A 24,467-nucleotide genomic window follows, 5' to 3' on the forward strand; every position below is an offset into this window, starting at 1 on the left:
AAGATCTCTCCACAGGTGTTCAATGGGATTTAGATCTGGACTCATTGCTGGCCACTTCAGAACTCTCCAGCGCTTTGTTGCCATCCATTTCTGGGTGCTTTTTGACGTATGTTTGGGGTCATTGTCCTGCTGGAAGACCCAAGATCTCGGATGCAAACCCAGCTTTCTTACACTGGCTGTACAGTGCGACCCAAAATCCGTTGGTAATCCTCAGATATCATGATGCCTTGCACACATTTAAAGGCACCCAGTGCCAGAGGCAGCAAAACAACCCCAAAACATAATTGAACCTCCACCATATTTCACTTTAGGTACTGTGTTCTTTTCTTTGTAGGCCTCATTCCGTTTTTGGTAAACAGTAGAATGATGTGCTTTACCAAAAAGCTCTATCTTGGTCTCATCGTTCCACAAGACATTTTCCCAGAAGGATTTTGGCTTCCACAAGTTCATTTTGGCAAAATGTAGTCTTGCTTTTTTATGTCTCTGTGTCAGCAGTGGGGTCCTCCTGGGTCTCCTGCCATAGCATTTCATTTAAATGTCGATGCATAGTTTGCGCTGACACTGATGCTCCCTGAGCCTGCAGGACAGCTTGAATATCTTTGGAATTTGTTTTGGGCTGCTTGTCCACCATCCGGACTATCCTGCGTTGACACCTTTCATCAATCTCTCATTCATCTCTTCTGTCCATGCCCCGGGAGATTAGCTACAGTGCCATGGGTTCCAAACTTCTTGATAATATTGCGCACTGTGGACAAAGGCAAATCTAGATATCTGGAGATGGACTTGTAGCCTTGAGATTGTTGAAAATGTTTCCACAATTTTGGTTCGCAAGTCTTTGGACAGTTCTTTTCTCCTCTTTCTGTTGTCCAAGTGAACTTCTCTCCTTTTTATCTGCTTTCAGGTGTGATTTTTATATTGCCCACACCTGTTACTTGCCCTAGGTGAGTTTAAAGGAGCATCGCATGCTTGAAACAATCTTATTTTTCCAAAATTTTGAAAGGGTGCCAATAATTTTGTCCAGCCCATTTTTGGAGTTTGTGACAATTATTGTGACAATATGAATAATATTGTTATGTAATAATACTTTAGAAATATTCTGTTAACAATAAAAGAGATATTTGAATAAATAAATAAATAAAATAAAAGTGTAGGCATCATATGAAGGTGGCCTCCATGCTTCTTGGAAAGCTTTGCAAGTATTTAGGGTTTTTCTTTTCTTTCTTTTTTTTTTGCCTCTATTAGTTAATAGTACAGCCCGATTTTTGTACACCAAGCAATATAGTTGTAACGCCTGCGCTCCGGCCGGACACGCCGGGTGTGAGCGCTCTTTGCTCATGTCTCTGCTGCCGGCGGGGCTGGGATTCACATCACGGGATGCACCCGCATGTGAATCCCAGCCCGTCACTCACCTCCCTCATCTTCCGTTCCTCCGTGTCCTCACGGCCCCGGCGCGCGCGCCTCCGCCTCCTAGGGTGCGGACACGCCGGAGCTCTTACATTTAACCCCTTAAGGACTCAGCCAATTTTGGCCTTAAGGACTCAGACAATTACATTTTTACGTTTTCATTTTTACCTCCTCGCCTTCTAAAAATCATAACTCTTTTATATTTTCATCCACAGACTAGTATGAGGGCTTGTTTTTTGCGCGACCAGTTGTCCTTTGTAATGACATAATTCATTATATCATAAAAAGTATGGCACAACCAAAAAACACTATTTTTGTGGGGAAATTAAAAAGAAAAACGCAATTTTGCTAATTTTGGAAGGTTTCGTTTTCACGCTGTACAATATATGGTAAAAATGATGTGTGTTCTTTATTCTGAGGGTCAATACGATTAAAATGATACCCATTATTACATACTTTTCTATTATTGTTGTGCTTAAAAAAAATCACAAACTTTTTAACCAAATTAGTACGTGTTACGCCGAGCGCTCCGGGTCCCTGCTCCTCCACCGGAGCGCTCGCGGCGTTCTCCTCTCTGCAGCGCCCCGGTCAGACCCGCTGACCGGGAGCGCTGCACTGACACTCACGACGGAGATGCGATTCGCATAGCGGGACGAGCCCGCTCGCGAATCGCATCCCAAGCCACTTACCCGTCCCGGTCCCCGACTGTCACGTTCTGGCGTGCACGGCTCCGCTCTCTAGGGCGTGCGCGAGCCAGCTGTCTAAGATTTAAAGGGCCAGTGCACCAATGATTGGTGCCTGGCCCAATCAGTCTAATTAGCCTCCACCTGCTCCCTGCTCATATAACCTCACTTCCCCTTCACTGCTTTGCCGGATCTTGTTGCCTTGTGCCAGAGAAAGCGTTTAGTGTATGTCCAAAGCCTGTGTTCCTGACCTTCTGCTGTTGCCCCTGACTACGACCCTTGCTGCCTGCCCTGACCTTCTGTTATGTCCGACCTTGCTCTTGCCTTGTCCTTTTGTACCGCGTCTGTCTCAGCAGTCAGAGAGGTTGAGCTGTTACCGGTGGATACGACCTGGTTGCTACCGCCGCAGCAAGACCATTCCGCTTTGCGGCGGGCTCTGGTGAATACCAGTAGCAACTTAGAACCGGTCCACGGGTACGGTCCACGCCAATCCCTCTCTGACACAGAGGATCCACCTCCAGCCTGCCGAATCATAACAGTACGTTTATAATCCCTTTATTTTGATGACCTCTAACTTTTTTATTTTTCCGTATAAGCGGCGGTATGAGGGCTCATTTTTTGCACCATGATCTGTACTTTTTTTTGATACCACATTTGCATATAAAAAACTTTTAATAAATGTTTGATAATTTTTTTTTATAAAATGTATTTAAAAAGTAGCAATTTTGGACATTTTTTTTTTCGTTCACGCCGTTCACCGTACGGGATCATTAACATTTTATTTTAATAGTTCGGACATTTACGCACGCGGCGATACCAAATATGTCTATAAAATTATTTTTTTACGCTTTTTGGGGGTAAAATAGGAAAAAACGGACGTTTTACTTTTTTAATGGGGGAGGGGATTTTTCACTTTTTATTTACTTTTACTTTTACATTTTTTTACATTTTTTTTACACTTGAATAGTCCCGATAGGGGACTATTCATAGCAATACCATGATTGCTAATACTGATCTGTTCTATGTATAGGACATAGAACAGATCAGTGTTATCGGCGATCTTCTGCTCTGGTCTGCTCGATCTCAGACCAGAGCAGAAGACGCCGGGAGCCGGAAGAAGGAAGGTGAGGGGACCTCCGCGCGGCGTTCTGAATGATCGGATCCCCGCAGCAGCGCTGCGAGCGATCCGATCATTCATTGAAATCGCGCACTGCCGCAGATGCCAGGATCTGCATTGATCCCGGCACCTGAGGGGTTAATGGCGGACGCCCGCGAGATCACGGGCGTCGGCCATTGCCGGCGGGTCCCTGGCTGCGATCAGCAGCCGGGATCAGCCGCGCATGACACGGGTATCGCTCCGATGCCCGCGGTTATGCACAGGACGTAAATATATGCCCTGGTGCGTTAAGTACCACCGCACCAGGACGTACATTTACGTCCTGCGTCCTTAAGGGGTTAAAGGGCCAGTACTCAATTAATTAAGTGACTACACCTGCACCCTGTCTTTAAATTTCAGCTCCTCCCTTTATTCCCTGCCAGATATTTGGTTACCTTGTGCCATAGTGAAAGTATGTGTCCCTGTTACTGTGTACCTGTTCCTTGCTACCTTTCCCACCCTGCACCTGTGTTACCTGCCCTCACCTTCTGCCATCTTGCCACGTCCTGTTAGTCTCCTTCTGTGCCATGCCAGACATAAGTCCATCTGTTAGACTATTGATCCAGAAGTTCTACTTGCTTGAAGGTTAAGTAGATCATTTTAACTCTCATCTAGACAGTTACATAGCCCCACTGCTGGTACATAAAAAAAACTTCTAGAAAAGGAATAAAAATCTACAGTGTGCAGTAAGTTTATGTACAATTATATATATATATATATATATATATATATATATATATATACACATACTGACTACATATGGAATCATTTGATTAAGGGGTACTCCGGTGGAAAATAGTATTTCCAACTGGTGCCAGAAAGTTATACAGATTTGTAAATTACTTCTATTTAAAAATCTTAATCCTTCCAGTACTTATCAGCTGCTGCATACTCCACTGGAAGTTGTATAGTTCTCTTCTGTCTGACCACAGTGCTCTCTGCTGACATCTCTGTCCATGCCAGGAACTGTCCAGAGCAGGATAGATTTGGTATGGGGATTTGCTCCTGCTCTGGACAGTTCCTGACATGGACAGAGGTGTCAGCAGAGAGCATTGTGGTCAGACAAAAAAGAAATTAAAAAAGAAAAGAACTTCCTCTGCAGGATACAGCAGCTGATAAGTACTTGAAGGGTACGACTAAGGCTGCGCAAGACAGCCGAAATGCGTCACATGCTACACTTCATGTCTGTTAAAGGACTAAAATATTTTATACTGAGCTACTGTGCTTTGTTCTAATTGTTGGATTCTTGGAGCTGGTCCGCTCCAGTCCGCGCTGCAGTGGGGCACTTATGGGGTCATGCAAAACAACTTTGGCTTAGGCTAAGTTTCCACTTGGTTTTTTTTCTGGCAGTTTTTGGAAAACTGCCACTGCAATTTTTGAGCCAAAGCCAGAAATGTATTCAAAAGGAATAGGACATTGTACTTGTAAAGGAAGGACTTGTACTTCTCCTCCCTTATGGATCCACTTCTGACTTTGGCTCAAAAACTGCAGTGGCGGTATGCCAAACACTGCCAGAAAAAAAACAAGTGGAAACGTAGCCTAAGACATGTGAAAAGTTGTTATTCACACCAGGTCCCAAGGCCCACTGCGATCGGGAGTTTTTAGCCTGGAAATTGGGCGGCATTGTGAGATCCATCCATTTCTCTGCAAAGATTTCTGAAAGTTGTGGCTGAAATCTTTCTGGGTCTAACTAATCTTGACTTGGTATGGAGAGTGATTGAACATTATTGGCATTGGCATTTTTTGAGGCATTAAATATCTTTTTATATCTTTTCCCAACTTTATAAAGCTTAATTACCTTGTAGATGGACAGGATCAGCAGACAGACAGGCTTTCTGTGCTACAACATATTGCACAGAAATATAGTGTAAGGGGTTAATATTTATTACCCAAAAGTCTACTCTCACTGTAAGAGCTTTGGTAGGACTTGTACTTCTCCTCCCTTATGGATCCACTTCTGACCTTGGTAGGACTTGTACTTCTCCTCCCTTTTGGATCCACTTCTGACTTTGGCTCAAAAACTGCAGTGGCCGTATTCCAAAAACTGCCAGAAAAAAAAACAAGTGGAAACTTAGCCTAAGACATGTGACATATTGCTCTCACGTACTATATCACCTATTTTGCCAAGCCTGTCCTGCTATATAGGTATGACAAGAGGTAGCATTTAGGAGAAACACATATTCATAAGGGCAAAGGAAGACTAGGTGCGCTATCCCTACTGACACAGCTTAGTCAGCAACAGATTCACATCTGGGGACATCCTTTCTGGAGAAAGTCATGTCTCCGATTACCTGAGGAAACATAAGTGAGGAAAGAGGTCTTTAAAGCTAGTCAAAATCCTTAAATTAAAGTGCACCTGTCACTTGAAATTATATTTGTCATGTCCTAGAGACATTTCAACGGTTTTGATTAGCCGGGGGTCTAAGTGTACAGATCCTGACAAATTGATAAAACAAGTAGGGAGAAAAGTGCAGCTGACCGAGATAAACCCATAGGGGGAGATTTATCAAAACCTGTGCAGAGGAAAAGTGGATCAGTTGTCCATACCAATCCATCAGATTGCTTCTTTTATTTTTCTTTAAAATTAAAGAAGCAATCTGATTGGTTGCTATGGGCACCTGCTTCACTTTTCCTCTGCACAGGCTTTGATAAATCTCCCCCATAGACTTACATTGTAGGGTGTCTCGATTAGCAAACTTTTCTCTCAGCAAATTCTAGCTATCGGTTATGGACTGAACACTCAGAACCCAACCGATGAAAAAACTTTTCACATCATGTAGAGAAGTGATAGTGCCAATTTCATCTCAAGTGCAATGGAGAACAATCCAGACTACACCATGGAGGAAACATTTCACCCAGGGTGGACCTAGCCTCTGAGTCTGACAAATACCACAAAGGAGAAACAAGTCTAAATCTCAGTAGACCTACAAGTTTCAGCAAAACCAATCTTAGGCTGCTTTCACACTATAAAATTCATCCGTTTTAAAGATCCATTTGATGTTCCGTTATGAAAACCATGAAGATCGTCCATTAAACATCTGTTAGAAAATCCCATACGTTCGTTAGAAAATCCCATTATAGTCTAGGGGATTTTTACATTATCCATTTTAATCCGTTATAGTCCGTTATTAATAACAGACGTTATTTTGTGATGGGAGAATGAACAGAAGAAATAGTGCATGAACTATTTCTTCCATTACTATCTTCCGTCACAAAATAATGTCCGTTATTAATAACGGACTATGACGGATTAAAACGCATAATGTAAAAATCCCATAGACTATAATGGGATTTTCTAACGGACGTTTAATGGCCGATTTTCAGGGTTTTCATAATGGAACATCAAATGGATCTTTAAAACGGATGAATTTTATAGTGTGAAAGCAGCCTTATATCTACAAATACTTCTGGACTGTGACCGATGACGATTTACCAATTGCTCCAAAATTACAAAGTGTATCTCACGTACTATATTACCTATTATGAAATATTATAGACTGGTTTCTTTCTTTGTTGTTTTTTCTTTAAACCTTGGCTTTACAGGTTTTTTTCTTCCCGGGGCCTTGTATATGGAGGACAACTTATTTGAAGAAGTGGTTTGTGAAAAAACATTTTAAAATAAAAGGTTGCACCACTCCTGTCACATGATACTACAACCCTTATCATACACTCCAGGCTACATGCACAACCCTGTTTCTGGCATCATGAACTTGACATTTGTGCAACCTGATCTGGAACATAAAAGCCTTTAAAGAGGCACTGTCATTGTTAAAAACTTTTCATATATTGCAGGACTCATTATAATATGACATTTCACAATATACACCTGTTAAAATGTTTTTTAAATTTCACCTGAAATTCAAGCTCAAAATAGCCACCACTAGGGGTCGCCTGTCTTTTAGCCAGACAGACTAGTCTAGATTTTACAGCATACTGGATACCGGCCGTAAAGCATACCGGTATCCAGTATAGGAGATTTCTATTGTGTATGCAAAACTACAGATAAAGGATGTGCGGACATGCTGGGAGCTGTAGTTTTAAAACAGCTGGAGGCAACACTGCTCTAACACAGTTATTTACAAACATTGCAGCTTCAGTTGTTACTAAACTACAACTCCCAGCATGCTGAAATAGTCAAAGCTTTCTCGGACTCCTGAATGACAAAGAAGTTGATCAGACATTCAGGAGTCTGTGAAAGATGAATGACACACATAGTGACAGCTATGCTGATTAGCATCCAGCTTTACTAGGAGAAGATAAAACAGATAGAACATGTATTCATAAAAATGCTGTACTTTTATCTAAAAAATCCTTGTACTAATTTTATAAAGATCTATTCTTATATTTATACATTTTATCCTGTTATGAATTCACCATAATGTCTTCTGATTACTGCAGGCAAGCTCCAAGTATCTTCCTCTGACACAGCATAAAACCAGAGAGGAAAGGGTTACAGAGTAGAGAGTACTGATTGGCTGACTGCACAGGCTTGCTCCTGTGAGGGAGACAGACTGACACGCCCCCTCCAGCCTGCACAATGAAAAAGTAACTCACCAGCAGACAAATGCTTATATCTCTAGATATATAGGCCCGAGACACGTAAAAATTATATGCACATGATCAGGATTGGGTCCTGAGTAACATATCACTTTTTTTCTTTTTTTTTGCACTATGACAGGTACGCTTTAAGATTTCCATAAATATAGCTACTCTGTTCTACCCCTGCTTACCACAAATTTTTACCCAATTTTGATAATTTAACGTGCTACTACAACGTACCCAAGAAGGCCAATATTGCAATGTTGGCCTTCTTGTACACTAAAAGTACACAAGACACGCTAATTCTATCTGTTGATTTGGACTGGGATAAAACTATGTCCTTATCATGTGCATCTTTTTCCTTTTTGGCACATCCCAAGGTCCTTTTTGCTTTTGTAGCAATTACCTTGCACTTGTAAGTACAGTAGAGTTTATAGTTTATTGTCAAATATTTATCTGAGATCTTTATGTTATATGTATACTCTATTCTTGTAGAATCCTCTAGAATGTTTCTTTTATCGTGAAAGTCTTCAAAATATAACACTTTTGGTTCTGTATCCAAAATATTACATCTTCAGGTGCTAAATTACCGAAGAACCTCAATTGTTGAAATATCATTATAGATCACTGTTTATAAATTGCTGTTCACAGAGAATTTAATATAAAACACAGGGTGAGCTCCTTCAGCAGCTGATTTTATGTGACAGTGATCTGTTATTTATGCGTGGCAATAAAATTTCCGTGTATGTTCCGTTTTTACACCAAGACCCCACTGTGAGATTTATTGACTTAGTGAGCTGGGCAGTGCAAAATATAACATTTTGTTTATCATTTATTTAGCTCTATATTTCATTTTCTAGCCATTCTCAACCAAATCACATTGCTTTTTGTGTTATTTAAAGGAATACACAGTAAATGAGATTTTATCATACAGTCTTTAAGTATAATACTACTTATAAACACATTTATTTTTCAGTTTCCTATATTTCATTGTTGCTTCCTGCTGGTTTATTGTAAAGGAACTGAATTTTTACAAATTCACCTTACTCCTTTTCCTGACTTCTTGCATCTGCTTAACCCTAAAGGATGCAGCCATTTTCAGCCCTATGGACCAAAGTCTATTTTTCAAATCTGACATTGTACTTTATGTTATTGGTAATTTTGGTTGTTACACTTAAAGGGAACCAAGCAGCAGATTTATCATATATAACGCTTGACAACACGTTTTGTTTGGTCAAATCTTTATCCTCATGATCCCCGGGGGATGTTTTTGCCCCTATGGATAGTGAGGATATATATTATTAAGTTTCCCTCGGCCATCTGTAAATAGTCCCTTGGGTGGGGAGTTATACTTACCGGGTCCCGTTGCTCCCTCTGTGATCCCGCCCCCTTGGCTTGATTGATGGTTTGCATCACCACTCTGCTCTGTCTGCTTAGGGAGCAGAGCAATGACACGGGCTGTCAATCAAGCCAAGAGGGGTGGGACCATGGCAGGAGCGACGGGACCCAGTAAATATAACTCCCCGCCCAGGGGGCTACTTACAGGGAGGCTGGGAGAAACTTCATATCCTCATCATCCTTGGGGGCAAAAACGTCCCCCAGGGATGGTGAAGATAAAGATTTTACCATATAAAATGTGTTGTCAAGCATTATATATGGTTAAATCTGCTGCTTGTTACCCTTAACGTTTTTGTGAAAAACTCAGAAATGTTGGGACTTTATTTATTTATTTATTTTATTTGCTTTGTCCTAAATTTGAAACTTTCTGCTTGAAAGATAGTCATGCCACATAAATTACATTTACAATATTTCTACTTTATATTGGCATAATTTGTTAAACAGCCATTAACTTCTTATTAGGATATTAGAAGGTTCATGGTGGAAATTTATTGAAACCTGTGCATAGGAAAAGTGGTATAGTTACCCATAGCAACCAATTAGATCACTTTTTCAGAGGCATAATAAAAAGATTTCTGTCAAACAAGGTCTTAAATGTACTTCAGCATTTAGACCCCTCGTTCTGAAGCTTTTAGAAATATCCCAAATGTGGCCCTAGAGAGCTACTTGACTCAGGGATGAATAGTGGATTATTGGGCCTCCTTTTATATCTTGCGGGCATCATATCACATTTGCAGAAGCCTTGGAATACCAAAACATGAGGTATCAATTACATGTTAACTTTATTATTTACATGGGCATGAGATGGCAACAGAATAGCATGTGGAAGAAGGCAAGCTGGCAGATGTAGTATGATGCTCTGGGCAATGTTCTGCTGGTAAACCTTGGGACCTAGCATTTACATGGATTATGAATTTGTAAATTACTTCTATTAAAAAATGTTCATCCTTCCAATACTTATTAGCAGTTGTATACTACAGAGGAAATTCTTTTCTTTTTGGATTTCTTTTCTGTCTGTCCACAGTGCTCTCTGCTGACACCTCTGTCCATGTCAGGAGCTGTCCGGGAGCAAATCCCCATAGGAAACTTATGCTGCTCTGGACAGTTTCTGACATGGACAGAGGTGTCAGCAGAGAACACTGTGGACAGACAAAAAAGAAATTCAAAAAGAAAAGAATTTCCTCTGTAGTATACAGCAAGTATTGGAAGGATTAAGATTCTTTAATAAAAGTAATTTACAAATCTGTTTAACTTTCTGGTACCAGTTCATTTAAAAAAAATTATTTCCACCGGAGTACCCCTTTAATAGAAACTGCCTCTTTCAGCAAGATAATGTGCCCTGCCACTATGGAAACATTTTTTAGGAATGGTTTGAGGAACAGTTTAAGATGTTGACTTGGCCTCCACATTCCCCAGATCTTTCTCTGGTTAAGCATATGTGGGATGAACTGAAAAAAGTATGAGGGTCCAATTCACAACTTACAAAACTTATAACAACTGGAGGCACACTGGTTGGGAAACATTGCCTGTTTCCAAACTCAGTGTTTCCCAACCCGTGTGCCTCCAGCTGTTGCAAAACTATAACTCCCAGCATGCACTGACAGACCATGCATACTGGGAGTTGTAGTTTTGCAACAGCTGAAGGCACACGGGTTGGGAAGCACTGAGTTAAGTAACAAACTCTCAGTATTTTGCAACCAGTGTGCGTCCAGCTTTTACATAACTACAACCCCCAGCATGCACAGTCAGGCAAAGGGCATGCTGGAAGTTTTAGTAGTATGCCTCCAGCTGTTGCATAACTACAAGTCCCAGCATGCCTTTCTGTTGTCACAGCATGCTGGGAATTGTAGTTTTGCAACAGCTGGAGGTTTGCCCCCTCCATGTAAATGTACAGGGTACAATCACATGGGCGGGAGTTTACAGCGAGCTTCTTGCTGCAAGTTTGAGATGCAGCAAATTTGTGAATGTACCCTAAAAACACTACACTACACAAAATAAAGAGTAAAACACTACATATACACATACCCCTACACATATATGGATGTAAAATGCAACAAGAGTGATAGCACCATGTACATTTGAGGTGATTTGCACAGGGGTGCCTGATTGTTACAGTGGTTCTGACAAACACACACAAAAAAAAAACACCCACATTTGACCCCATTTTGGAAACTACACCCCTCATGGAATGTAACAATGGGTACAGTGAGCCTTAACACCCCACAGGTGTTTGAAGAATTTCTGTTGAAAATGAAAATTTTTTATTTTTTCACTAAAATGCTGGTGTTATCCCAAATTTTTCATTTTCACAAGGGGTAATAGGAAAAAAAGCCTACCCCATAGGTGGATGTAAAGTGCTCTGCAGGCAAACTACAATGCTTCAGAAGAGAAGGAGCACCATTGGGCTTTTGGAGAGAGAATTTGGCTGGAATTGAAGGCCATGTGTGTTTACAAAGCCCCCATGGTGCCAGAAGTGTGGACCCCCCCCCCCCACACACACACGACCCCATTTTGGAACTACACCCCTCAATGTAATAAGGGGTACTGTGAGCATTTACACCCCACAGGTGTCTGACAGATTTTTTTTTTCATTTGCACAGCCCACTGTTCCAAAGATCTGTCAAACACCAGTGGGGTGTAAATGCTCACTGCACCCCTTATTACATTCCGTGAGGGGTATAGTTTGCAAAATGGGGTCACATGTGTGGGGGATCCACTGTCCTGGTAGCATGGGGGCTTTGTAAATGCACATGGCCCCCGACTTCCATTCCAAACAAATTCTCTCTCGTAAAGCTCAATGGTGCTCCCTCTGTTCTGAGCATTGTAGTTCACCCGCAGAGCACTTTACATCCACACATGGGGTATTTCCATACTCAGGAGAAATGGGGTTACAAATTTTGGGGGGCATTTTCTCCTATAACCTCTTGTAAAAATAGTCAATTTGGGGGGAAAAACTGCATTTTAGTGATTTTTTTTTAAATTTACACATCCAACTGTAACAAAAAGTTGTCAAACACCTTTGGGGTGTTAAGACTTACTGTACCCCTTGTTATGTGCCTTGAGGGGTGTAGTTTCCAAAATAGTATGCCATGTTTTTTTTGTTTTTTTTTGCTGTTATGGAACCATAGTGGCTTCCTAAATGTGACATGCCCCCTAAAAACCATTTCAGCTAAATTCACTCTCCAAAATCCCATTGTCGCTCCTTCGCTTCTGAGCCCTCTAGTGCACTCACAGAGCACTTTACATTCACATATGAGGTATTTCCTTACTCAAGAGAAATTGGGTTACACATTTTAAGGGGCATTTTTTCCTTTTACCCCTTGTAAAAATTCAAAAATAAGAACATGTTAGTGTTGAAGCTCTGACCAATACACTCTACAGGTATCACTCTAACTCTTCCTTTCCTATTCCTCTGTTCACTGTAGTTAAGTATGGTCCGTGGTGTTGAGTAAATTTCCACAGCCTCTGGTATCTCCTAGGGCACCCTTGTGGGGGAATGTTCATTTGCCTCACCTGCATGGGTTACAGGAGGCCAGTTTTTTGGGTGCTCATGGAGTCAAATTTGTGATCCACTTGTTCCGGGAGGATCAGCTTTTCCTATCCTTCGTGGAAATGAGGGAACACTATGGCATCCCTGGGAATGCCTTGTTTTGGTATTTTCATCTCCGGCATGCGGATCAGACGAAGTTTGGCTCCCTGACCTTTATCCCAGTGTTTTCTGAGGTGGAGCTTCTCCTGAGCACCACGGATCTCTCTAAACCTCTTACCCAATCCTATGCCCTTCTCCAGTCACTGGGGCCTTGTCCTTTCTCCATAGCCTTTCCTAAATGGGTGGCTGATACCCCGGGTCTGCCCGAGAGTCAGTGGAAGGAGGTGGAGGGCTCCTATTATGCAACTGTGGTTAGCAGCAGAGATATGCTCATCCAATCTAGATATGTATTGAGGTTGTATAATACCAATGCTGAGCTTAACATTTTGGACTGTCTCTGTCTGACCTGTGCTTTAGATGCTCCTTGGAAGTTGGTACTTTTTTGCCTGCAGTATGGGAGTGTCCTTTTATTGCGGCCTTCTGGAGGCAGGTGATGGGATTTTTGGCTGATCACTTGGACTTTCCTTTTGTGTTTAGCCCTATGGTGTGCTTATTGGGGGTTATTAATGACTTAATTTCTAGTACTCAGACATTTGTTGATTCCTTTCCTGTTGTTTTGTGCCCGTAAAGTGGTTGTCATAACTTGGAAGGACACATCCACCCCCCCCCCCCCCCTGCTGTCTCATTTGATAACCCTGGTAAATAAATATGTTCCGTGTCGTAAGTGCCCTAAGAAATTTGATAAGGTGTGGACCCCCTGGCTGTTTTGGGCGGACCCGCCGGTTTGTCTGACTTAGTAGGTCAATATGGGGTGTTACTATTCGGTTAGTGTTGGGGCTGGAGTGGGGGGGGGGTGCCAGGAAGCGTGTCTGCTTTTGTGTCTAGTTGTCTGTCCGTGTTGGACCTTCTCTAGTTGGTCTCAGAGTTGCCCTCTTTGTACATTGGTGATCCTTTTGGTGTTTTCTCCCTCCTTACTATCGTTTACTGCCGGTCTCTGGGACCTCTTGGGAGTGCTGTTCTCTATGTTACATTTATCTCGCCATGTTGGTGGTGTTTGTTATGAATAACTACAAAACTTAAATAAATACTTCAAGAAAACAAAAAACTACTTGTTAGTGTAAAAAATTGAGATTCTGAATTTTCTCCTTCACTTTGCTGTTATTCCTGTGAAACACCTAAAGGGTTAACAAACATTCTGAATATCATTTTGTATACTTTGAGGGTTGCAGTTTTTATAATGGGGTAATTTATGTGGTATTGATAATATGAAGACCCCTCAAAACCACTTCAAAAATGAACTGGTCCCTGAAAAATTCAGATTTAGAAAATTTTGTGGAAAATTGCTGCTGAACTTTGAAGCCCTCTGATGTCTTCCAAAAGTAAAAACATGTCAACTTTATGATGCAAACAAAGTAGACATATTGTACATGGGAATCAATATAAAAAAATTTTGGAATGTCTATTTTCCTCACAAGCAGAGAGCTTTAAAGTTAGAAAAATGCCAAATTTTAACATTTTTCATGAAATTTTGTAATTTTTCACTAACAAATTATGCAAGTATCAACGAAATTTACCACTATGATAAAGTAGAATATGTCACGAAAAAACAGTTATTAATGCTTAAAGTGACAGTGGTCAGATGTGCAAAAAATAATCTGGTCCTTAAGGCCAAAATTATCTTGGTCCTTAAGGGGTTAATGATGTAGCTCATCGGCATGTGTATATATGTACATATAAATTCAAATTATTATATATATATACACATGTGTGTGTGTGTTTAAAAAATGCCTGGCATCCTTGTAATGTTCCTGGGAAACTTAAAATACACAATTCAGGATTTATTTATGAATATTGCATGTAGACTAGAATGTAATAAAAGTTTAAATAACTTGAAGGCGCAAAACTACAAAAGATATTGCACAATATATAACAAGTTAAATTATTAACTGTAATGATTTTTGGGTGAGATACCCTAGAAATAGGCAAGGAAGAGGAGAAAAGGAAGTTGAGAGAAATTAAACGTATAAAGAACTACTAAAGACGTATCTTCAGGGAGTCATTTCCCAAAACTTCCTAACAATTGGTGAGGACGACTTCTCCAGTAGCCGGAGTCATGGAGATCAAGTTTTAATTAAGTGATCAACAGTTTCCAGCAAGGCCATCATCAATCCCTCATTACTGTACATATATTGTCAATGGGGGGCTACATTAATAGCAACACACATCTTACAAAAGTGCTTAGTCCAGTTAATATCACATATCTTAATGGTTTATTAATAAGAAAGAAACTAGGAAACAAGGAAATTACCTTTTAAATAAATTAAGAAAGAGGATTTGAATGTGACGCCTGAGAACTGAAAGACCCGATATATTATTTCTTCACTGGGGTTTCTAATAATGTCCCCTCTACTGTTGGCCTATTACCTCATATTATCTTACAGAACAGTAAACTTTTCCAAATTTGTAAGTGAAGGAAAGGAGAGACATGAAATTGAGAGATGCTTCTCGCCATCACTGTGAGGGTAACTGAGGGGTAACAGGCCACTGTAAAATGCTTTTACTGAGACAAAGGAAGGATTTGTCCATTCGGCTGCCCTGAAGAGGCCCCCTCAAAGCTAGTTTAAATTAGTGGGGGGCTTTACCCCCCTCTCCACTGTGGTGCCTGAGCAGATGACATTCACAGCGACTCAACTGGGTCCCAATAGAGGACAGTCTGGGAAGTCAGAAGGAGGCAGATGGTTCCAGTGGGACTCTTAACACAACCCAAGGAGTGCCTCAGGGAGCAGCCTAATGGGTCAAGAGGGACCTAGTTGCCCTACAGTATTAGCCTCAAATCAGATGTAATATTGATGTCTGAGTCTGGTCTAACAGAAGGTAAGCCTGCCTTTCTGCAACACTTCAGCCAGTATAGGCCAGTTTCGACACTGCGGGCTAAGATAGGGATATGCAGTTGCGGGGCTGGACGAGTACAGTTGCAAAGGTTTTATAGAGCAGGCTCCTGACTAAAGCCTGCTACATACCAGGCAGCCCCTGGCCCACACCTAATAGCCGGCATGCAGCAATCGCCGCAGCCAGCTATTAACCCTTTAGATCGCTGCTGTGAAAGCTGACAGCGGCATCTAAAAGGGACCTTTAAAGGGGAACTGCAGCAAAACATTCTTCATTTCCCCTGTGCCCGTGCTACAAAAACAACAAAAAAAGCCTTTAACTTTCCTAACTTTCCTACACTGTGACAGCTTTGTATTTTAAATAGCAATACCTGTGTTCCCCAACTTTAGTAATCACACCTAGAGTCCTGTTACATCAATTATCCGCAATCACGGTGCACAGTGGGTTGCGTATATTAACCTTACAACTATAGTAACCTAGAACATTCTAGGTACAGGAGAAACTTTGAGGCTCTACTGGCTCACTCAGTACCAGAGCATGCACAATTCCCATGGGTAAGGCTATACCCCTGGGATTAGACCTGGTTTACTGACAGAGACATATGAGATCATTGCCCCATCAGTAGGAAACTCGCAGTTAAAACTTGTGGTAGTGACCAAATAGTGATACAAATCACATATTTGGGGTCCACAGATGGTATTGTGTTTTTATATAAGTTTTTCTCACTTATGATTTTCACAAATTAATTGAATAAAAGTTACGTTTTATCCTATATTAACACATGAGAAAATAAGGTTTTTGTTAACCCTCTGGGTTAAACTGTTGTTATATATTAGGTACCTTACATGTGTTATGGGCCAATTTAGTAGCTTATCCTATATATATCAAACACCTATGTTTCATACGTATTAGTTGCTATGTACAGAATTTACATTTGAATATTGCTGACTGTACAGTCAGAAAGATGTGGCATTTGGGGGGGGGGGTGTTTGATTACTATTACTAATATTATATTACGGCACATATTTCATACCTCTACTTTCAGCATTACAGATTTTAATCAAAACATTTTTGCAGCAGATTCTCTGCATCTGGCTTCAATCCTGGTAGTTAATGCCAAGGTATTATGTGATCTCATATCCGAGAATATACATTATGGATTTTTCTTTTGTAGATTAACTGTAAAAATAATTTACTGTTATAAAACCAAAGACACATTAGGAGAGATTCCACACGTTTTAGCCTGCTTAATGCATCTTTATTCTCAAGTTGCAGGTTTCAGCTTGCTAAACAAAATATTTCACTTACAGATACTATTATGTTGCTTTTTAGGTTTATTTTTCTGCAGTGATTAATTTATCTATCTTAAAATGTTCTCGCCTTTTCCAAGCTGTTGGGCTGTCTACATCACTACATCCTATTTTAATCTGTAATGCAGTACATTTAGGGGGGGGGGGGGGGGGGATTTATCAAAACATGTAAAGGGAAAGTGGAGCAGTTGACCATAGCAACCAGACTGAAAGATAAAAGAAGCATTACCATCTGTTGGGCACATTGAAAAGGTGAACATCAGAGCAAGTTCTCAAATATTTCCAAGATATCCCATAGTAGGGATGTAGCTGGGGCTAGTAGGCAGATGCCATGACATATGCCACTAGTACCAAAGTACCAAGTACGAGTACCAAAAGGTAACCCAAACAGCCACTCTGCAGTGGCCAGGGCATTTAGATACAGGGTTACCGCAGCAGATTGAATCCTTACCCAGGTGAATGAAAAACTATCTCCCAAAAAACATACCGATTGTGAGCAGTACTGGGGGCAGGGACAGATGAGTAATGGCAATCCCTGTACAGTACTGCAGAAGATGTTGGCACAATATAAATAAATAGACTCTGAGCCACGGAATATAAAGGGAAATGCTTTATGATTTTATAACACAGCTTACAGCTAATATGCAATTTATATACATTTTGTAAAATTACATATAACATACAAATGCTATCAATATACAGGATCTATTAAATGACAATGCAACACAATTGTTTGCACAGCACACGAACATCTTAGTGGGAGCGCGCGGTTCACTTCTGGTTTAGGTGCCATATTGGTGTTACCTACTTCCAGTTGTGTTCCACTGGTTATAATGGTGAAGCACATGCCTGATCAAGTGGTTTACAGCATACGCATACTTCCAGTAAGTGGCATTATGGCACACCACCAGACCCATCAGGGTATAACAATATGGGGTTAATAGTCTTTCATTAGCTAGTGTCTGCTTTCATCAGCATATTGATCATATTAGAACCCGTTTGATAATTATTGTATGCCATGATTTACACACGATTCCCTGTGCAATTCATGTAGATTTTACAACTGAGAATCCGTAACATTATAGGTGATGTCTTCTTTGTTTGGTAGTAAATTCCAAGTAAGAGAGGAGAGAGGGGGATGGGCACTACAACACGTGAATAGCAGTATTAGTTCAGCACATATTATGAAAGGCCCGGTGAAGAAAAATATGATATGGGGTGCCAGACAATAGATAGTAAAACAGGCAATTCCACAAAAATATCCAATAAAGGAAAAAAGCATGTCTGCACTCACCATGTAGCAAGATTAAAATTTGGACTTTATTAAGGCAATGTCCATGTACAAATCTTGTTTGGACTTTAAATCAGCATAGTCCATACACAAAGCATGTTCACCTGGGTACAAGGAGAGAAGGCAGCTACCAGCCTGAGCATATTAGCAGAACGACAGCGCGGTTTTGCATCAGTGACGCATCATCCCGTTCCTGATCCATTGGATTACTGTCCAGGTATATATGGGGAAGAGGGGGGGGGGGGGGGGGAGGAATGACCCTTCACCAACAAAATACATAGTATATAAAATCTAATATATTAAAACCAAAAATAGATCAAAACAAATATCCTGCTGATTCATAGAAAAGAACTAAGATCATTTCTTTCATTCGGACCTAACGGGCCCAGCACTATCAATTTCATGATCCACTTTGCTTCGCATTGTAGTAATTATATATGTCTATCCACACCTTGATGATTTGTAATATGATCAGGCATGTTGTAGGCCTGCAAATCGAATTTCTTCAATTTTTTTCATTGTGGTATTCATCCATTTGGGCAATGAAACGAGCGGCACCTTCTTTTGTGCGTAAAGAGTATAGGTGTTCTTGGAATCTGATATTAAAGGGTTATTCCAGGCCAAAACTTTTTTTTATATATCAACTGGCTATGGAAAGTTAAAGAGATTTGTAAATTACTTCTATTAAAAAATCTTAATCCTTCCAATAGTTATTAGCTTCTGAAGTTGAGTTGTTGTTTTCTGTCTAACTACTCTCTGATGACTCACGTCCTGGGAGCTGTGCAGTTCCTATGGGGATATTCTCCCATCATGCACAGCTCCCGGGACGTGACATCATCATTGAGCAGTTAGACAGAAAACTTCAGAAGCTAATAACTATTGGAAGGATTAAGACTTTTTAATAGAAGTAATTTACAAATCTGTTTAACTTTCCGGAGCCAGTTGATATATATAAAAAAAGGTTTTGCCTGGAATACCCCTTCAAGATTTCTTTTTGTCTTGCCCACATAGAACATACCATAAGTACAGGTCAAGCAGTAAACTACAAAGTTCGACCTACAGGAGATGAATTAATTGACGGTGTTGTTCACGCATGAATATGGTGGAAAATCCTTAAATTTTTGGGATATTACACTTAGTATTGATGAATTAAATTATAAAACTACCAGTTACAGAAAAAATATAGCAAAAAATGTGCTATTACATTATCAAAGTTCACATCCATTTTACATCAAGAACAATATCTCTTACTCGCAATTAACAGTGACATCACCCAATATTATGTACAAGCAGAAGAATTAAAACATTGATTAAAAGAAAGAAAATATCCGAATTCAAAAATTAATAAGGCTTTTTTTTAAGAGCAGGACAGAGAGAAAGGAAAGAACTCCTTATTCCAAACAAGTCTAAAAGAAAAAAAAAAAAGAAAAGAAAGATAAAAATATATTTTCTCCTTTGATAATAGTCCCATGAATAAAATAATAAAAAATGCAATTTTTCAAACTAGTTTATGTTAGAACAGGACCCGTTAATTAACCCCTTAAGGACCAGGCCATTTTACACCTCAGGACCAGAGCGTTTTTTGCACATCTGACCACTGTCACTTTAAACATTAATAACACCGGAATGCTTTTAGTTATCATTCTGATTCCGAGATTGTTTTTTCGTGACATATTCTACTTTAACATAGCGGTAAAATTTTATGGTAACTTGCATCCTTTCTTGGTGAAAAATCCCAAAATTTGATGAAAAATTTGAAAAATTTGCATTTTTCAAACTTTGAAGCTCTCTGCTTGTAAGGAAAATGGATATTCCAAATAAAAAAAATTTTGATTCACATATACAATATGTCTACTTTATGTTTGCATCATAAAATTGACGTGTTTTTACTTTTGGAAGACACCAGAGGGGTTCAAAGTTCAGCAGCAATTTTCCAATTTTTCACAAAATTTTCAAACTCACTATTTTTCAGGGACCAGTTCAGGTTTGAAGTGGATTTGAAGGGTCTTCTTTTTAGAAATACCCCACAAATGACCCCATTATAAAAACTGCACCCCCCAAAGTATTCAAAATGACATTCAGTCAGCGTTTTAACCCTTTAGGTGTTTCACAGGAATAGCAACAAAGTGAAGGAGAAAATTCACAATCTTCATTTTTTACACTCGCATGTTCTTGTAGACCCAATGTTTTTATTTTTACAAGGGGTAAAAGGAGAAAATGTATACTTGTATTTGTAGCCCAATTTCTCTCGAGTAAGCACATACCTCATATGTCTATGTAAATTGTTCGGCGGGCGCAGTAGAGGGCTCAGAAGCGAAGGAGCGACAAGGGGATTTTGGAGAGTACGTTTTTCTGAAATGGTTTTTGGGGGGCATGTTGCATTTAGGAAGCCCCTATGGTGCCAGAACAGCAAAAAAAAAACACATGGCATACCATTTTGGAAACTAGACCCCTTGAGGAACGTAACAAGGAATTAAGTGAGCCTTAATACCCCAAAGGTGTTTCACGACTTTTGCATATGTAAAAAAAAAATATTTTTTTTTCACTAAAATGTGTGTTTCCCCCCAAATTTCACATTTTTGCAAGGGTTAATAGCAGAAAAGACCCCCCAAAATTTGTAACCCCATCTCTTCTGAGTATGGAGGTACCCCATAAGTTGACCTGAAGTGCACTACGGGTGAACTACAATGCTCAGAAGAGAAGGAGTCATATTTGGCTTTTTGAGAGCAAATTTTGCTCGGGGGGCATGTCGCATTTAGGAAACCCCTATGGTGCCAGAACAGCAAAAAAAAAACACATGGCATACCATTTTGGAAACTAGACCCCTTGAGGAACGTAACAAGGAATAAAGCGAGCCTTAATACCCCACAGGGGTTTCACGACTTTTGCATATGTAAAAAAAAATAATAATAATTTCACAAAAATGTGTGTTTCCCCCCAAATTTCACATTTTTGTAAGGGTTAATAGCAGAAAAGACCCCCCAAAATTTGTAACCCCATCTCTTCTGAGTATGGAAATACCCCATGTGTGGACGTCAAGTGCTCTGCTGGCGCACTACAATGCTCAGAAGAGAAGGAGCGCCATTGAGCTTTTGGGAAAAAAATGTTTTGTAATGGAAGTCAGGGGCCATGTGCGTTTACAAAGCCCCCCGTGGTGCCAGAACAGTGGAACCCCCCACATGTGACCCTATTTTGGAAACTACACCCCTCACAGAAATTAATAAGGGGTGCAGTGAGTATTTACACCCCACTGGCGTTTGACAGATCTTTGGAACAGTGGGCTGTGCAAATGAAAAATAAAATTTTTCATTTTCACAGACCACTGTTCCAAAAATCTGTCAGACACCTGTGGGGCGTAAATGCTCACTGTACCCCTTATTACATTCCGTGAGGGGTGTAGTTTGCAAAATGAGGTCACATGTGGGTATTTTTTGGGGGGGGTTTATGTCAGAACCGCTGTAAAATCAGCCACCCCTGTGCAAATCACCAATTTAGACCTCAAATGTACATGGTGCACTCTCACTCCTGAGCCTTGTTATGCGCCCACAGAGCATTTTACACCCACATATGGGGTATTTCTATACTCAGGAGAAATTGCGTTACAAATTTTGGGGGTCTTTTTTTCCTTTTAACGCTTGTGAAAATAAAAAGTAAAGGGCAACACCGGCATGTTAGTGTAATTTTTTTTTTTTTTTTACACTAACAAGCTGGTGTAGCCCCAACTTTTCCTTTTCCTAAGGGGTAAAAGGAGAAAAAGCCCCCCAAAATTAGTAGTGCAATTTCTCCCGAGTACGGCGATACCCCATATGTGGCCCTAAACTGTTGCCTTGAAATACGACAGGGCTCCGAAGTGAGAGAGCGCCATGCGCATTTGAGGACTAAATTAGGGATTGCACAGGGGTGGACATAGGGGTATTCTATGCCACTGATTCCCAAACAGGGTGCCTCCAGCTGTTGCTAAATTCCCAGCATGCCTGGACAGTCAGTGGCTGTCTGGAAATGCTGGGAGTTGTTGTTTTGCAACAGCTGGAGGCTCCGTTTTGGAAACACTGCCATACAATACGTTTTTCATTTTTATTGGGGGGACAGTGTAAGGGGGTGTATATGTAGTGTTTTACCCTTTATTATGTGGTAGTGTAGTGTTTTTAGGGTACATTCGCACTGGTGGGTTACGGTAAGTTTCTCGCTAGAAGTTTGAGCTATGGCGAAAAATTTGCCGCAGCCCAAACTTGAAGCAGGAAACTTACTGTAAGCCTGCCCGTGTGAATGTACCCTGTACGTTCACATGGGGGGGCAAACCTCCAGCTGTTTCAAAACTACAACTCCCAGCATGTACTGACAGACCGTGCATGCTTGGAGTTGTACTTTTGCAACAGCTGGAGGCACACTGGTTGGAAAACCTTCAGTTAGGTTCTGTTACCTAACTCAGTATTTTCTAACCAGTGTGACTCCAGCTGTTGCAAAACTACAACTCCCAGCATGTACTGATCGCCGAAGGGCATGCTGGGAGATGTAGTCATGCAATAGCTGGAGGTACGCAACTACAACTCCCAGCATGCCGAGACAGCTGATTGCTGTCAGGGCATGCTGGGATTTGCAGTTTTGCATCTGGAGGGCTACAGTTTTAGAGAACACTGCAAAGTGATCTCCAAACTGTGGTCCTCCAGCTGTTGCAAAACTACAATTCCCAGCATGCCCTGACAGCAAACAGTTGTTTGAGCATGCTAGGAGTTGTAGTTTTGCAAGATCTGGAGGGCTACAGTTTAGGGACCACTATATAGTGGTCTCAAACTGTAGCCCTCCAGCTGTTGCAAAACTACATATTCCAGCATGCCCAAACAGCTGTCTGGGCATGCTGGGAGTTGTAGTTTTGCAACATCTGGAGGGCTACAGTTAGAGACCACTGTATAATGGTCTCAAACTGTACCCTCCAGATGTTGCTAGGCAACTCACCGGCTTCCGTCGGATCCAGCCGCACGTCATCGCCGCCCGCCGATCTCCGTCGCCTGCAGCCTCCGACGCCCGCCCGGATCGGTAAGTGGATCTTCGGCGCCGGTCCCCGTCATTTCCCCGTCCTGCCCCGCCTATTGTGGGAGGGCAGGACGGGGAAAACGAAAGTAAACCCCCCGCCCCCGATCTGCTATTGGTGGTCGCGTCTAGACCACCAATAGCAGGGATAGGAGGGGTGGCACCCGTGCCACCTCACTCCTATCGCTTCAGGGGGATCGTGGGTGTCTTAGACACCCGCGATCCCCCTTACATTCCGGGTCACCGGGTCACTATAGACCCGTAATGACCCGGAATCGCGCAAATCGCAAGTGTGAATTCACTTGCGATTTGCCGCGATCGCCGACATGGGGGGGTCTGATGACCCCCCTGGGCATTTGCACGGGATGCCTGCTGAATGATTTCAGCAGGCATCCCGGTCCGATCCCCGCCCGGCGCACGGCGGGGACTAAAACTGCCCATGACGTAAATGTACGTCCCTGGTCCTTAAGACCCAGGGTGTCGGGACGTACCGTTACGTCATGGGTCCTGTAGGGGTTAAAGGGGTATTCCAGAAAAAAAACTTTTTTTTTTAAATATCAACTGGCTTTAGAAAGATAAACAGATTTGTAAATTACTTCTATTAAAAAATCTTAATCCTTTCAGTACTTATGAGCTGCTGAAATGGAGTTGTTCTTTTCTGTCTAAGAGCTCTCTGATGACACCTGTCTCGGGAACTGTCAAGAGTAGAAGCAAATCCCCATAGCAAACCTCTTCTACTCTGCGCAGTTCCTGAGAAAAGCAGAGCTGTCAGCAGAGAGCACTGTTGCCAGACAGAAAAGAACAGCTCAACTGCAGCAGCTGATAATTATTAGAAGGATTAAATATTTAAAAAAAACATCAAAAACTAACGCTGGTTCAAATTGGCTTGCTAAAAATACACCCCTTGGCAACTTTCCCCATGGGCACTGCAATTGTCGTCAATATATTCTTAAAAAAAGATATATCAAATTAGGCAGTTATACAGTAAAATGCAATCAATTCATCTCCTGTAGGTTGAACTTTGTAGTTTACTGCTTGACCTGTACTTATGGTATGTTCTATGTGGGCAAGACAAAAAGAAATCTTAATGTCAGATTCTGAGAACAACTATACTCTTTACGTACAAAAGTAGGTGCCACTCGTTTCATTGCCCACATGGATGAATACCACAATGAAATGA

The 24,467-nt window shown here is 41.1% G+C and overlaps 1 long non-coding RNA gene across 3 annotated transcripts in view; it reads right to left on the bottom strand.

Moving 5' to 3' along the window:
* LOC130285455 (uncharacterized) overlaps window positions 1-24,467 on the bottom strand; it is a 115,720-nt gene that overhangs the window by 50,092 nt on the left and 41,161 nt on the right. For 2 of the 3 annotated variants that reach the window (XR_008847337.1, XR_008847334.1), the window contains exons 2-3: window positions 5,042-5,287; window positions 3,729-3,878 (exon numbers count right to left, since the gene is read on the bottom strand). This is a non-coding gene — a long non-coding RNA (uncharacterized LOC130285455). The remainder of the gene's footprint in view (window positions 1-3,728; window positions 3,879-5,041; window positions 5,288-24,467) is intronic. The other variant, XR_008847335.1, reaches the window with a different exon arrangement.

This window comes from Hyla sarda, chromosome 1, assembly GCF_029499605.1.
Source record: "Hyla sarda isolate aHylSar1 chromosome 1, aHylSar1.hap1, whole genome shotgun sequence".
NCBI lineage: Eukaryota > Metazoa > Chordata > Amphibia > Anura > Hylidae > Hyla > Hyla sarda.